A 13,112-nucleotide genomic window follows, 5' to 3' on the forward strand; every position below is an offset into this window, starting at 1 on the left:
CCAAACCTTGCTGTCTGCATCGTGACAATCGCCTTCCAAAGCTGCTCTCATGGTGGCTGTGGAGGGTTACCTGGGAAGCCGTCCCTGGGAGGCCCCAGGGGCCAGGGCACTCACCCACTTCACCCTTATTCCAGCAGTACCACCCTCCGCTCTGCCTCCATGCTGCCTGATTAGGGGGTCCATTTACCTCGCACCCACTCAGCTCTGCCCCACTCCACACCGCCTCCGGGTGGGCTTGGGCAAGGAAGAACCAGGAAAGCGTCTTGGGCTAGGACTTAGGAGCCCAGATTTGAGTCCCCATTCCTCCACCAACTTTCTGTGTGACTTTGGGAAAAGTCACTGTCCTCTGAACTCAGCTTCCCCTCTGTGGCGGGTTTGGCCAGTCTCACCACAGAACCAGAGCAGAAACATCCTCATTGATGCCACCGATTCTGTCCTGGGTGGGGGTGAAGTCTGGGTCCCAGGGGGGATGAAGCAGGAAGGAGAGTGAGGAGGCATGACTCCAACTTTGGCTGACCCTGGAGGTCCCTCACCTCTGTGACTGTCATTCTTATGGGAACAGCCTCTGTCTCTCTGTCTGGAGTGACAACCTGAGCCAGACTCACCTGGGAGTACTCCTTGTCCCCAAGGAGTGGGGCAGTCCACCTTTTCCCCAAGATCTCCCTCTGCCACCTGTCCCAACCTATCACAGCCCCCTCACTTCACCATGACAGCCATTCCTCTGCTCTTCTAAGGCTTCACCGACACACCCCCAGGGAGATCCATCTGACATCAGAATGCTCCTTCTCTCCTCATAGGTCTAGTCTGCAGCCTGCAGCGGCGGGAAGAGCCTTGAGCAGAGGGATGGCAGGGTCTGTGCCCCAGGTCCACCCTTTCTCTGCTGTGTGAACTTGGGCAAGTCCGCTCCTCTCTGAGCTTCAGTTCAGCGCATTGAGGTTGCAGTCCTTGTGATCCCCACTCTAGGTTTTTGCTCACGTGGTGATTGAGATGACTTTCGAGACTGCTTCACTCACGCTCGGAGTACCATGAGCAGAGATGCTGCTTGCTGTGCTTCGGGAAGGCATCCCATGGGCTGATGCCTGCTCACCCACCTCTGCCAGTTTAAACTCTGCATATTCCTTTTTTCTTGGCCCAGCCAAAGTTCCTCTTCCTCTGGGAAGTCTTTCTTGATTAGACCAGAGGGAAGAGCTAGGGGACCAACCAGCCCAGCCTCTCACTTACAGAAGGAGAGGTGCAGGGTCCTAGAGGCCACAAATACCCCTTCTTCCTCTTCAGCCTCCTGGTCTGGACCTTTTGGCTGCCCGGATCTGATTCTCCTTGCATGAAGCCACACTTCCTCCCACTTCTGCCCCTTAAGGTGTCCCGAAGGGGTGGGGTGGGGCGGGTTTGAGTCTGGCCCCTACTGGCTCGGGACCAAAGGCAGAGCCACTCCCCCGTCTCCCTGCAGCAAGTGAAGCCAGCCCCTCTCACCTGTTAGGCTTTACCAGGTGGGATGGGTGAGCAGGGACCCGCCATGGTTCCTGGGGCTGGTCCCCAGCACTCAGCCTGGGACTCCTGAGCTCCTTCACCGTGCTGGCAGGACCAGGGTGGCGGGAACTCTGGGGGTCCTTGCAGGTGTCAGGCTGGTACTGACCTCCCCCATCCCCAGCCCCTTGTTCCAGCCCTGACGGGGGCAGGGGGCGTGGGGCTGGCGGGCCCCAGAACCGCAGGAGCCCCTAATCCTTATCACTAGTTCCCACCTGCCCGACTGGCCAGATGAGGGAGGGAAAGGAGGCTGGGCCGGGGCCAGGGCGGCGCTTAATGACCCTCCGGGGGCCTAATCTCAGACAGGCAGCCGCTGAGTGGCCCGGGCTTGCTCCTGGAGGAGGCTGATAACGCACCAGCTGGGCCCCCCAGCATCTATCGGGGCAGCACAGCCCGTCCCGAGGGGGCGGCGCTCGCGGGTCCGGGAGGGGAGCCTCTGGGCTGGGGCGGGCCGGGAGGTGCGCTCTCCGCCCCCGGCCCTGCGGGGAGGGGATTCTGAGCCCCTGGAGTGACAGGCGAGGGGCGGCCCGGCGGCCGTGCGAGCGGTGGGACTGGCGTGCGTGCGGGGAAACCCCAAATGGCCGGCGCTCCTCCCGCCTTCCCGCTCCTCCTGACCCCGACCCGACCGTGTCTCTTCTCAGGCGCTCCCAGCCGTTATCCATCTCCGATCTCAGTCGCTCTGTTTCTGTCTCTTTCTGAGAGCGTCCCGTGGCCTTTGTTTTTTTTATCTCCATCCCCCTGTCTCTGTCCCGGCTCCCCCTGCAACCTCCACCTGAGCTCAGTGCTCACCGTGCCCCCTTGCATCCTTTCTCTATTTGCAGCTGGTTCCCAGGTGCCCCCACCCCCACCCCCACCCTGCCTCTCCGCTCCTGCCCAAGCCGCCCCGGTGTGGCCGGTGGCAGGGAAAGTCCTCTGCCCTCACTGGAGTCTCGCGGTTTTGTGCCGCATCATCCCCCCATCCCTCCGCCTGCTGTCTGGGCAGAACGCTCAGGTGGCTCAGGCCCTGGCTCTAGGACCTGAAGATTCTCGCACTGCTATAGCACATTCTTGCTCCCCTACTTCCTGGAATAGGACTTGCACCTCTCTTTTTCCTCCCCTTTCTAAAACGTGTGAATTTCACTGGGTGACAGTAAATGACGCCCGCCCGCGTTCAGGCACTGAAGGCTCCACCCAGGAACTGCAGATTTGAAGGTAGATTGCAGCACAGATTTGGAGAGGGACTTCCAGCCTGGAGCTCTGTCTTCAGTGTCACGTGCTGTGGACAGGCCAGGGTGCCAGGTGATCCAGATGATTTTCAAGATCACCTCCCTCGTGCTCAGGTTATCGTGAACGGAAATGTTGCTTGCTTATTGTGCTTCAAGGAGCCATCAGATCCGGACTACTGCTGGGCAGTGTTGTCCAGCCCAGCATAGCTGTGAGGTGTGGGGTGCAGAGTGTCACTGGGAGGGGATGTAACCCAAGTCACACACATTCTGCCCTGTCCCCTTGGACCAACCTCACAGGTAAATCAGATGGCTGGAACTGTCAGACTTGCTCTGGACCAGGGCAGGAAGCACCTGCCCCCCCCCCATCTGACCTGGGGCCTGGACAACCCCCTCATCTCCTCCCAGTTTTCAATCCCCGGAAGTACACACAGTGGCCAAGAGTATGAGCTTGAGAATCTTGTGGTCTTCTGTTCGAAGTCCAGCCATGTTACTCACTGCTTGTGGGAGTCTTTAGACATTTTGTTCACTTGCCAGACAAATTGGTTCTATCACGTCTCCCCTGCAGGGCTGCGGAGAGAGGAAAGAGGTACTGTATGTTATTGTCACACAGAGATTTGCCAGAAGATCCTCTAGGCTCTGCTTAGATGTCACTTCCTGTGGGAAGCTCCTCCCCCACCCAGGTTAGATGCTTCCTCTGGGCTACCCCAGCCTTCCCTGCACTCACCCCAACTTGTTGTCTGTTTACTTGTCTGTGTCCAGCTCCAGCCCAGGCCTGATTGCTCCTCAAGGGCAAGGATGGGCTCACTTCCCTCTCTGTGTCACTAGCACCCAGGACAGGGTTGGACTCAAGGGAAGGGAAACCTTGGTGAAGAAACTCAAAGGAAGGGACTAAACCTCAGCTGTCTGTCCAGCTGTAAGTCTGTTCATAGCCCTCAACCCCACACAGATGCGTACACACATGGGCACACCCACACGCGTGCACTCACTTTCTCTCTGGTTGAAGGTTGTGGGATCCCTGACAAACCCTCCTGAACATCACTGCTCCGTCTGGTCTTCAATTTGTTTTTTGTTTGTTTGTTTGTTTGTTTTGTTTGTTTTGTTTGGGGAAGGTGCTGTCTGCCTGTAACCTTGGCTGCCATCTGGTCACTGCACACTCAACACGAAGAGCAGAGTCGGCAGAGCCTTCGAACCTGAGCTTCAGGTGGAGCCCTTCTCCCTTGAACACTGGGACCAGAGATCTTCCCATAGCTTGTCCCTAGGGACCACTAAGGTTGTGTCAGCTCCTAGCTCAGTCTTCCCACGGGCTTCAGGGGCACCTAGGCCTCCAGTGCGCCCTCCTCCTGGCCCTTTCTCTCAGAAATTGTCTGGGAGCCCAGTGGCTTCTGCCATGGGGTATTATTTCAGAGGATAAAGGATTGATCACATTTCTGGGACCATGTTTGCTGCAGACCTCACCCCCCCTAGAGAAGCAGGAGAGAGAGAGAGAGAGAGAGAGAGAGAGAGAGAGAGAGAGAGAGAGAGAGTTATGTCAAGGAGGATGAGTCCCATATTGTCCTGAGCAAAGTGGGAGATGGTGGAGCCAGAGACACTGCACTGGTTTTGCAGACTGTGCCTCCACTAAGCAGGCCCTGCAAGCTGGCTCAGGCCTATGTCAACTTGCAGGGAGGGGTGTTTTTTCTGATTCTCACAAAAGCCCAATATAGGCTAGTGAATGGCAGGAGCCAGAAGACAAGCAGGAGTGTGTGGGGGTGGGTGTGACAGTGCATTTATGGCCATGTGGCACGTAGGAGCTTGTGGGACATCTACAGGAGATGGAGGACAGTTGGTTCACAGCTCAGGTCTGAAGCTTAGTTGAGCAGTTATTAATTGAGCCAGAGATTTTGCCCTCAAGTAGGAGGTTTAGAACCCAGGTCTGGGTCAGGCAGCCCAGATACAGCTCCGCCCTGACACAGTATTTGTGACCTTGGATAAATCAACTCCATTTCCAGAGCTCCAGTTTACTCATCTGTAAATTGGGGGCAGTGAATGGTGGCTATCTAATAAGAGATGTTGTGACAATTAAAAGAAACAGTGCACATAAAATACATAAAATAGACCCTGGCTGGGTGGCTAAGTTGGTTGGAGCATCGTCCTGTACACCCAAAGGTTGTAGGTTTGATTCCCTGTCTGGGCACATACCTAGGTTTCAAATTCAGTCCCCTGTTGGGGTTTGTACAGGAGGCAACTATTTGATGTTTCTCTCTCACATTGATGTTTCTTTCTCACATCAACGTTTCTCTCACCTTCCCCACGCTTCTCTCTCTCTAAAAAAAGAAAACATGTCACTGGTGAGGATTTAAAAAATACATAGAATATTGCCTAGCACAGTTAGTGCATAATAAATATTAGCTATTACTTTTGTTTTTGTTGTTAATCCTCATCCGAGAATATTTTTCCATTGATTTTTAGATAGAGTGGAAGGGAAAAAGAAGAGAGAGACAGAAAAACATCAATGTGAGAGACACATTGATGGTTGCATTCTGCATGACCCCAGCTGGGCTGGGAATCAAACCCACGACCCTTTGGTCCGTGGGCCGACACTCTTCATGGCTTAGCTATTGCTTTTTATTTCTATTATTATTACAGGATGAACTGAATTAGATGCAAGACCACAGTATGTAAGAGCTAGCAAAATCCTTAAGCCCATCCCATTTTGCTCTGCAGAATCTGAAGCCAAGGAGGGGATGGCACCTGCCCAAGTCACGTAACAAGTCCGGGTGAGAGGTAGGCTAGAGGTCTGCATGGCTGGTGGGTACAGAAGAGGCCGGGCCCAGCTGCTCCCCTGGACCTCGGAGACACCACCACAACGGGGCTGGTTGCACAGGTTTGTTCTGCATTGCTGAGGCCGGTACGGTTCTGTACGTGGACTTTGCAAATGAATAACTTGACCCTTGACCGTTAACCAGTTCTAGCTGTAAGCTTGGGGGTGTGGGATGAGGGTGGTGAGGACTGGTGCTGACAAAGTGGGGATAGAGTCAAGGAGGGGAGGGAGCTTCAGTGGCAGAGGAAAAGGGAGAGGGGGGGGGGAGAAACTGATGAAAACATCTTCCACACTCCAAGAGCTAATGAGCGGAAACAAGAGACTGGGAAGGGACTTCCTCCACACCCAAGCACGGTGGTGGTCTACAGGACAGCTGAAGGCTGCCATAGGGCTTGTAGGACGCTTTCTGACTGAAGCTGCAACTGAAGCTGCATTGTGATCCTATCAGGTTGTATAACTGGACCCATTGTCTTGAGGAGAGAGAGGGAGGTGACTTGCTCGGCTCAAAGTCACACAGCCAGTTAGTGGCGTTGGCCCCGGTCTTTTGACTTTATTTATTTATTATTATTATTATTATTTTTTATCCTCACCCGAGGACATTTTTTTTCCATTTTTTTGTTCAGCTAGAGTGGGAGGGAGAGAGAGGAAGAGAGAGAGAAACATCGACGTGAAAGGGACACATCGAGTGGCTGCCACCCACAAGACCAACCAGGGCCAGGGACAAACTGCAACCGAGGTACATGCCCTTAGCGGGAACCGAACCCGGGTCTCTCTGGACCGCAGGCTGACGCTCTAACCGCTGAGCCAAACCGGTCTTTTGACTTTAAATCCATGGCTAATTCTACTCCAGCACCGGGTTCTTTGCAGGGTATGTGTGTGTGAGAGAGAAATGGGGAGCTGAAGACGAAAACAGAATGCTTGCCGATGCCGCTCTCCCAGCCCTCTCGGACAGCTGCACCCCGGCAGGCGGAGAGAAGTCCCTTCAAGTGTCTAAGGGAGGTGGTTGCCATTTGCTGTTTCTGCCGCCGTCCTTCCCACTTACTCCTCCATGTCTTTCATGCCGGACACTCTGCAGACTGCTCTCACCATGGGCACTATAGTCCCGTCGTCTTGTTACAAGATACAACGGCTTATTTGATCCTCTACTTTCAACATAATAGGCTAGGAGCCATTCTTTCCGAGGAGCTGTTCCCGACCACCTGCGCCCAGCTCACCAGGCTCCCACGTTGGTCACGGCCTTGCTCTCGGAACAACACTGTGAACTCTGAATTCCGCGGGACACAGACCCCATCTGTCCTGTTTATCATAGTGTCTGTGTGTTCAGCGCAAGCTGGAAATACAGGTGTGCCCTAGTAAATACTTGTTCAAAGAATGATATGGGGACTTCATCCACTCCGTTATTTACATTACTTCCTTTGAAGCATTGGCTTCCAAATCAGCACCTTCAGCCCCTTCCCTCCAGTACCCAGTTGCCTCCTGCTCAACTCCTCAGACACCGCAGGCCCAAAATGGGATTCCCGGTCCTTGACCAAACTAGTCCTTGTCCCTGTTAGTGGCATCACCACGCATCCACCCAGACCAGGCATGGGTTCACGCTGAATGCCCCTCCTTCACCCCTGTCCCTGCTCCCCTGCTCCCCTGCTTCCAGCCTCCATCTTGCCTGGGGATGTTTTGTTTTCACTCTTGCTGCACACTCAGACCACCATCCACACTGCCGCTGGCGAGACCTTTCCAAGCACAGAGCCAGCCAGGACCCAGCCCTGCACGCCTGCGACACCAACCGCACTCTAAGCAAGTGCAGCTCAGTGGCTGTGGACATGCGCTGGAAGCCAGACTTTCCTGGGCAAATTCTGCCCTACCACCACTGAGTGCCAAGGAAGAAATGATGGCTATCATGTAGTTTGTGGTGAAGTCAGTGAGTTAAAATGTGTATAGAAAGCGTATAGTAAATGTTCAGTGAGTGTTAGCAATAGCCATCATTTCCTTTCAGCTTTGCCAGCAGTATCTGGAATAGTCACTAGATGGCCACACTGGAGGCTCTCTTGGACTCCACCTACTCCAATCTCTCCTTCCTCCCCTTCCAGGCTGTTTACCTCTCAGTGTTGTTCATGTTGAGGGCTCATGGTCTTTCCTTCTGCGCCTCACCTCCTTCAGCATGGTTCTCTGGCACTTCTTTTTCTGTTATACTCACTGGGTGGGCTATGCTCCATGTTTGTGAACTCCTGGAGGGCAGAACATCCCCAGGGTATCTGGCATAGTCCCTCCGTAGAACTAATGCTTGGGTGTGTGTGTGTGTGTGTGTGTGTGTGTGTGTGTGTGTGTACAGTGATACCTCGGTTCTCGAACATAATTCGTTCCAGGAGGACGGTCGAGAACCAAATTGTTCGAGAACCGAAGCAATGAAACCCAATAGGAAATAATGGAAACTGGATTAATTCGTTCCAAGCCCCAGAAAATGCCTATTTACTGGCCTAATTTGTATATAATATGTAGAAAAACATAAGTCTCAACAAGAAATAAAAGTGTACAGTATGTCTAAGGGTTAAATTCAGTGTAAAGCGTGACTCTCTCCACAAAGCGTGACTCTCTCTCTGCACTCACACTGATGGCGCAAGCAAGGCGCGCTGGGCCGAATGAACGCCATTCGGCTCAACTCGGCTCATCTCGGAAGTTCGAGTTCCAAATATTTGTTCGGATTCCAAGACAAAAGTTTCTCGAATCTCCTGGTCGAATACCGATTTGGTCGAAATCCGAGGCGTTCGAGAACCAAGGTATCACTGTATTTTTAAAGTTTTTTTTTTTTTCTTTTATTGATTTGAGAGAGAGAGAGAGAGAGAAGGGAGAAGGAGAGATAGAAACATCAATGAGAGAAAACATCTATTGGTTGCCCCCTGCAGGCCCACACTGGGATTGGGCCCACAACCTGGACATGTGTCCTGACCAGGAATCAAACCAGCGACCTCCTGGTGCGTGGGTTGACGCTCAACTGCTGAGCCACACTGGCCAGACTGCTTGGTGTTTTTGAATGAATGAATACATGTCAACCAGTCCCAGTTCAGCCACTTAGATCAGCTGTGCGACCTTGGGCAAACCACTTCACCTCTCTGGGTCTCAGTTTTCTTTTCCTTAAATGCACATTTATAAAAAAGAATCTATTTCATATTTTTGGTGAGAGACCAGTGTAAAGACCTGGCATCCTGTAGACGCAGGGCCACCGTGCACAGCCACCTGCCTGCCAGCCACGGCTCATTACAGTTGCCCACCAGCTATTGTCTACCTTAGGCTCACTCCTGTCACCTGGCCCAGTTGAGGGTATTAAAAATATTTACACCTCTTTCCAAAAGTCCTTCTTTACCAAGAGAGTCTGGAATTCATCTGTAAGCTGGCCGGCTGGGCTGGGTGGTTGACAGATCAGCTGAGTCCAATGGGCTCTCACTTTCCTGGAAAGTACAGCCTCAGCCTATTGTCCCCAAACCCCACCATCCTCCTGAATGACTGCGCTCCTGATCTTCCTTTTCTCCGTCCACCCCAGTTCCTGATGTCCCAGTTCCTGATGTCCTGATGTCCTGGGGCCAGGCTGAAGGGGCTGCTTCCTGGACATTCTCCAAGGACTTCGTACTCTGACGCTGCCTCTATCTGGATGGCCCCAGTTACTGTGTCCTTTCCATTAAGTCTCTGAAGTAACGACTCTTCCTTAGGACACTGCCGGGAGTAGAATGCCTCCATCAAAGAGCATGAGCATTTTTGTGGCTCTTGTAATGTACATGCTCACAGTTGGTTCCCCTAAGCGTTGAATATTTTTATATTTACTCCATTACACCACAGGGTAAACAGTGAAGGGGGCAGTGGATTCCAGTTTTCTCTAAAGCCAAACACTTTCAAAGTATTTTACAAAGTATAGCGTTATCTTTTTTGCCAAACATTGGTTTCTATTTTTTCTTTTTCCTCTCTATTACTTGCAATATCTTGAACAGCCACCAGATGGCAGAGCTTACACCGTCCTGGGAAGATAGATGTTGGACCAGCAACCTGCCTTTTCTGGTGCAGAGAGGAGAGTCTGTCCAGGCTGGGCGTCTGAGTGGAGTGGCTGTTGGTGGGATCCCTGAGGAGATGTGGTGGTGGCCCTAGTAGAGAGAGCCCTGGCTGGAAGTTAATTGTTTGGGATTCTAGAACTGACCCTGCCCTGCATCAAGTTTAGCTTCCATTTATTTCTTGAGGACTTCCTGTGTGTTACATATTGTCCAACCACCACAGAGGAAGCATCCATCGCCAGGCTTTGTGTCTTAAGCAACTGGTTGTTTTATAGAAGTCTCAGGCAATGCAAAGCCCAAGAAAAACCTGTGTGCTCATGGGCCACCTGGCAACATTTATTTAAACGGAACTTCTGATGGTTAAATTTGTAAAGCATTTCATTGTGATGCAGGCAAGTGTGTTGACCAAAGTGGATGAGTTTGGTCTCGTTAAACTTTGCTTCCAAGAGGGATCTGGAGATATTGGAAGAGAAAAAGTGGAACAGCATGCTCATGGGTGAAATAGGTCATGGTGGATGAGTTCACTACCTGTCTTTTAGTCACTGACCTGTCTACCTGGGCACTGCCTTGGTGCCTGAAAACACACTTCATAGTGGTGTCCAGGGTCATCAGGAAAGGTGTTCAAAGAATTTTAGACATGGGTCCTGGGTAATTCATCACTTCCATTTGTTTTGGAAAGAGAAATGAAAAGCACATTCTACATATGATCATTTCTATTGGCTCTTCCTTACATGTCTCGGAGCCTCAAATCTTTAGAGCTCTTTGAAAAATTCTGTAGTAGATGGTACAAAGTAAATGTAAATTATAATTACAACTACTATAAAGCAAAGCAACCTGCAAGCAACTGAAAGGAAATTGCTTACCTACTTCCTCTCAATTGCCCATGAAGCTCTGCCAGTATTCTGTGTGGCTTCCAGAAGACAACCCAACTTTCTTCAACTAAAGATAACACAAATCAGAGCCTCTACCATTCATTAACTGTACTCCATGTATAGCACTTAATAAAAACCTGACCAGAATACCAAGAAACAGTCTAATTGACCAAAAAGCAAAATAAAACAAGAAAAAGACAATCTATGATTAATGTGTTTTTTAAATTTTTCATTCACATTATTATTATTATTATCATTATTATTTTTGGTATGTGCCCCTAGTGGGAACGGAACCAGGGACTCTCTGGTCCGCAGGCCAATGCTCCAACCGCTGAGCCAAACCGGCCAGGTCAACTTAATTTTTTAAATTAATTTATTTCTCTTTGTTACAGATGTTTCTCCTCCCCTCCCCCACTGGTTCCCCCCTCCCTCTCCCTTCCCACCCTGTCCCCACCTTTGTTGTCCATGCCCATTGTTCATGCATACATGCATATAAGTTCTGTGGTTTATCTCTCCCCCACCGCCTCCTCTTCTGGGGATTGTCAGTCTGTACCCCACTTCCACATCTCTGGGACTACCCCATTCCTCAGACTGTTATATTCATTATATTCCACAAATAAGTGAGATCATATGATACTTGTCTTTCTCTGTTTGGCTTGTTTCACTTAGGATAATACTTTCCAGGTCCCTCAATGTCATCTCAAAGGAGAAGAGATCTTTCTTTCTTACAGCTGCATAGTACTCCATTGTGTATATGTACCACAGCTTTTTGATCCATTCGTCTACTGATGGACATTTGGGCTGTTTCCAGATCTTAGCTATTGTAAATAGTTCTGCTATGAACATGGGGGTACATATATCCTTTCTGATTGGTGTCTGAGGCTTCTTAGGGTATATTCCTAGAAGTGGGATCACTGGGCTAAATGGCAGTTCAATTTTTAAATTTTTGAGGTAACACTATATTGTTTTCCATAGTGGCTGCACCAGTCTGCATTCCTACCAGCAGTGTACTAGAGTCCTCTTTGTACCACACCCTCGCCAACACTTGTTGTTTGATGATTTGTTGATGACGGCCATTCTGACAGGTGTGAGGTGATACCTCATTGTTGTTTTAATTCACATCTCTCTGTTGATTAGTGATGTTGAGCATTTCTTCATATGTCTCTTAGCCATTTGTATGTCCTGTTTGGAGAGGTGTCTATTTAGATCCTCTGCCCATTTTTTAAATGGTTTCTTTGTCTTCCTTTTGTTGAGTTGTATGAGTATTCTATATATTTTGGAAATTAACCCCTTATCTGATGTATCATTGGCAATTATGCTCACCCATACAGTGGGTTGCCTTTCCATTTTGATGATTGTATATTTTGCTGTGCAGAAGCTTTTGAGTTTGATGTAGTCCCATGTGTTCATTTTCTCCTTTGTTTCTGTTGCCTTAGGTGATGTATCAGTGAAAATTCTGCTGCGTATGATGTCCGAAATTGTGTTGCCTACATTTTCTTCTAGGATTTTTATGGATTCCTGGGTCACATTTAAGTCTTTTATCCATTTTGAGTTTATTTTTGTGTATGGTGTAAGTTGATGGTCTAGTTTCATTTTTTTTGCATGTAGCTGTCCAATTTTTCCAGCACCATTTATTAAAGAGGCTGTCTTTACCCCACTGTATGCTCTTGCCTCCTTTGTCAAATATTAATTGAGCATATTGCCTTGGGTCCATTTCCGGGTTCTCTGTTCTGTTCCACTGGTCTATATGCCTGTTCTTGTGCCAGTGCCAGGCTGTTTTGATTACAGTGGCTTTGTAGTAAAACCTGAAATCTGGTAATGTGATCCCACCTACTTTGTTCTTCCTTTTCAAGATTGCTGTGGCTTTTCGAGGTCTTTTTTGGTTCCATGTGAACTTTTGAAGTATTTGTTCTAGTTCTGTGAAGTATGTCATTGGTATTTTGATGGGGATTGCATTGAATCTATAGATTGCTTTGGGTAGTATGGACATTTTAATGATGTTGATTCTTCCAATCCATAAACAAGGTATGTGCTTCTATTTTTTTATATTTTCCTCTGTTTCTTTTTTCAATGACCTGTAGTTTTCTGCCAATAGGACCTTTAACTTCTTTGGTTAAGTTTATTCCTAGGTATCTTAATTTTTTTGCCACGATTGTAAATGGGATTTTTTTTTTTTAGTTTCTCTTTCTGTGAGTTCATCATTGGTGTACAAGAATGCCATCGAGCCCTGGCCGGTTTGGCTCAGCGGTTAGAACATCGGTCCGGAACCAGAGAGTCCCAGGTTCAGTTCCCACTAAGGGCATGTACCTTGGTTGCAGTTTGTCCCCGACCCCGGTTGGGGTTGTGTGGGTGGCGACCAGTCAATGTGTCTCTCTCACATCGATGTTTCTCTCTCTCTCTCTCTCTCTCTCTCTCTCTCTCTCTCTTCTCTCTCTCTCTCTCCCCCTCCCACTCTAAACATAAATGCAAAAATAGAAAAATTCTCCAGCGAGGATAAAAAGAATGCCATCAATTTTTTGACGTTAAGTTTGTATCCTGCTACTTTGCCACATTCATGATTAATGTGTTTTAGAGGAAATATTGGAGAACTTCATCAAATAATTTAATGTATAAAAAAGAGTGAAATGGAAGTTCTAGAATTATTTAGCAAAGTTTTATAGTTTGAATCTATAGGCTTGAA

The 13,112-nt window shown here is 49.4% G+C and overlaps 1 long non-coding RNA gene across 3 annotated transcripts; it reads left to right on the forward strand.

Moving 5' to 3' along the window:
- The first annotated feature begins 3,550 nt into the window (after positions 1–3,550).
- LOC118626001 lies at positions 3,551–6,873 on the forward strand. Of its 3 annotated transcripts, none has more exons than XR_004958819.1 (3): positions 3,551–3,642; positions 5,433–5,592; positions 6,690–6,873. It is a non-coding gene; the product is annotated as an uncharacterized LOC118626001 (long non-coding RNA). The 3 variants fall into 3 exon arrangements; XR_004958821.1 differs by lacking the exon at positions 6,690–6,873 and adding an exon at positions 6,397–6,499; XR_004958820.1 differs by lacking the exon at positions 3,551–3,642 and adding an exon at positions 3,888–3,930.
- Positions 6,874–13,112: the final 6,239 nt, after the last annotated feature.

This window comes from Molossus molossus, unplaced genomic scaffold, assembly GCF_014108415.1.
Source record: "Molossus molossus isolate mMolMol1 unplaced genomic scaffold, mMolMol1.p scaffold_m16_p_12, whole genome shotgun sequence".
Taxonomy (NCBI): Eukaryota; Metazoa; Chordata; class Mammalia; order Chiroptera; family Molossidae; genus Molossus; species Molossus molossus.